This window comes from Halyomorpha halys, unplaced genomic scaffold (genome assembly GCF_000696795.3).
Source record: "Halyomorpha halys isolate HHAL.00 unplaced genomic scaffold, Hhal_1.1 Scaffold399.1, whole genome shotgun sequence".
In the NCBI taxonomy this organism is placed as follows: domain Eukaryota; kingdom Metazoa; phylum Arthropoda; class Insecta; order Hemiptera; family Pentatomidae; genus Halyomorpha; species Halyomorpha halys.
This window is the reverse complement of record NW_027107556.1, coordinates 383,164-385,562: the sequence shown is the minus strand read 5'-3', so window position 1 is coordinate 385,562 and position 2,399 is coordinate 383,164. Positions and strand designations below refer to the sequence as shown.

The 2,399-nt window shown below is 30.9% G+C and overlaps 1 protein-coding gene across 1 annotated transcript in view; it reads left to right on the top strand.

The window, feature by feature from the left end:
• Nucleotides 1-2,399, top strand: part of LOC106682270 (uncharacterized) — a 4,698-nt gene that overhangs the window by 615 nt on the left and 1,684 nt on the right. The window lies entirely within an intron of this gene.

Below are 2,399 nucleotides of genomic sequence, written 5' to 3'. Positions count from 1 at the left end.
TATATAAATTTCTTAGGATGGAAATAACCAATATTTACTTTTTTTCCCGCGATGAATACATTATAACAAAATCTAAGGAAGTAATAAGCATACGCTTGCATTTTTTCCAATTCGAACCTCCCTATCCTTTTCAATTTTTCTCCTTTAGTTATTCATATTTTGTTATTAATATATTACATTTATCCATTCTTTATTATTGCTAACAATGAGAACTGGTTATTTATTTAAAATAAAATAAAGATATTTTAAAGAAAGATCTTTTGGAAATTCGGCATGTAAGCCCAGTAAGACTATTTCAATGAGGAAAAGACCTATTTAGTATTAAATAATATTTAATGGTTTATTGGTTTACCGAGTTTTATCAAAATCGTTGGAGCCGTTTGGGAAATTAATCGAAAAAATGTGAAAAATCGATTTCATAAAATGGCTCTTCGTCAGTCGATTATAGCGAAAAAGTCGGTGTCAAATCACAGTCGTATACTAGCATTAAATTAGTTATTCCATTCTCTTACGACTTTTCACTCAACGAAATATATAAGAATGATTAACATAAATATAAAAATTCTTAATTTATATCATTTTAACAGGAACATAAATCTTTAACAATAAACGTTTTGTAAATTATTAATTTATATATTATACACATAATAAACGTGGAAAATTGTAAAGATTGTACCGTATATTGCGGTTACTTTCTTTACTGAGGTCCCCCTACAGACTTTCCTACAGCTATTAGGATTGCTATCACTTAACTGCAGTCTATAATCCATGGAATACTTCAAAACCAAAAGAAAAAAAAATGTTAAGACTTGCCACTATTCAAGAAAATTATGGATGTGTGTAAATAAAATTGATACATTTATATTATTATTGTATAATTTTTTGTTAAGAAATGTGGTTAATAAGGTTTTCTTTTTTACTTTCACTTACTTATATATTGCATATATAGTAAGGGAAACTCTTGCGAACGTGTACAATTCGAATTCAAGTGTTCGACGAAAATAGTTTGAGGTACCCTGAGTTCAAAAAAACTAACCTCGGAGCATGCGCATTGTGAATAACCTAGTTCAAAAACAAAAAGTCATAAGAAACTGAAACAACATATTTAAGGGTCCTATATGCCTGGGATGTAACCAGCAACTTTTTCGATAAAATCGATCTACCGTAAGTGCAACTTTATAGAATCGATTTTTCACATTTTTTTCTATTTTCTCGAAAACTATTTTGATTAAACTCGGTATATCAACGTATAATAGAAAGGTTTATAAGGTGAAGTAGGTTTTATTCTCATTGAAATAGTCTAACCGGGCTCAAAACCTTTTACTATAACAAAATTTCCCTAAAGCACCTTTAATGTTGTTTATTTTTAAAAAATAATCATTCTTAATTAAGCAAGCAATATTAAACAATGGACAAATCCAATATATTAAAGAACTTAATGAATAAATAAAGGAGAACGAAGGAAAAATAGAAGCATCCGGTCAGGACGGAAAGAGCCCAAACCACCTGATTGCATTGCAGCTTCTTTATTTTTGTTAGATTTTTGTATTATGAGCAGGAACAAACTTATATTCATTATTCCCACCTTGAGAAAAACTAAAATTCGAATTTCTATAGCAACAGATAAATAAAAAATTGTTGCTCATAATTTTCGCCTTCCTTGAGGTTTTTTCTAATTATGAGAGATAGTTGACCGCGGATGACGTACTAGGAGATGATGGTTGGGGGTGCGATCAAATGAAACACAAATAAGTTGGTGTTTATTTAATTGTTGTTTGTTTAATAAAGTATTTAAGCTTATTTAATTGTGCCAACGTTTCGGCTAGAGTTTCTAGCCTTCACCAGGGCTAAGAACAGAACAAGATAACAACCAATAAGTATAGAAATTTATTTATATTTTTTTTTTCTTTTTTTTTCTGTACTTATTGGTTGTTATCTTGTTCTGTTCTTAGCCCTGATGAAGGCTAGAAACTCTAGCCAAAACGTTGGCACAATTAAATAAGCTACACCAACTTATTTATGTTTCATTTGACCGCACCCGCAACCATCATCTCCTAGTAAGGTTTTTTCTGTTGAAACAGCATCAGTTCTATCACGAGCCCACTAATCTAAAGTGGGGGCGTAAATTGGTTTAGTAAATGAAAGTTATGTAATGGAGCGCATTTTTGATTGACAGTTAATAATAAAAATTAATCCCACCAATAACCAACAAATAACTAATTTAACAGTAATTAACATAACTATGGTGGCAATCAATTGTCATCTTCCATTCACTCAAGAGATAATCAAACCAACTACGAATCCTTTTGAACGGAAGTCGGGCCCTCACCTGGCAGCGGTCCCTTTCAATTCATCAAGTACTATACAGTTCTCCATCAAGTACTATACAGTTCTCCATC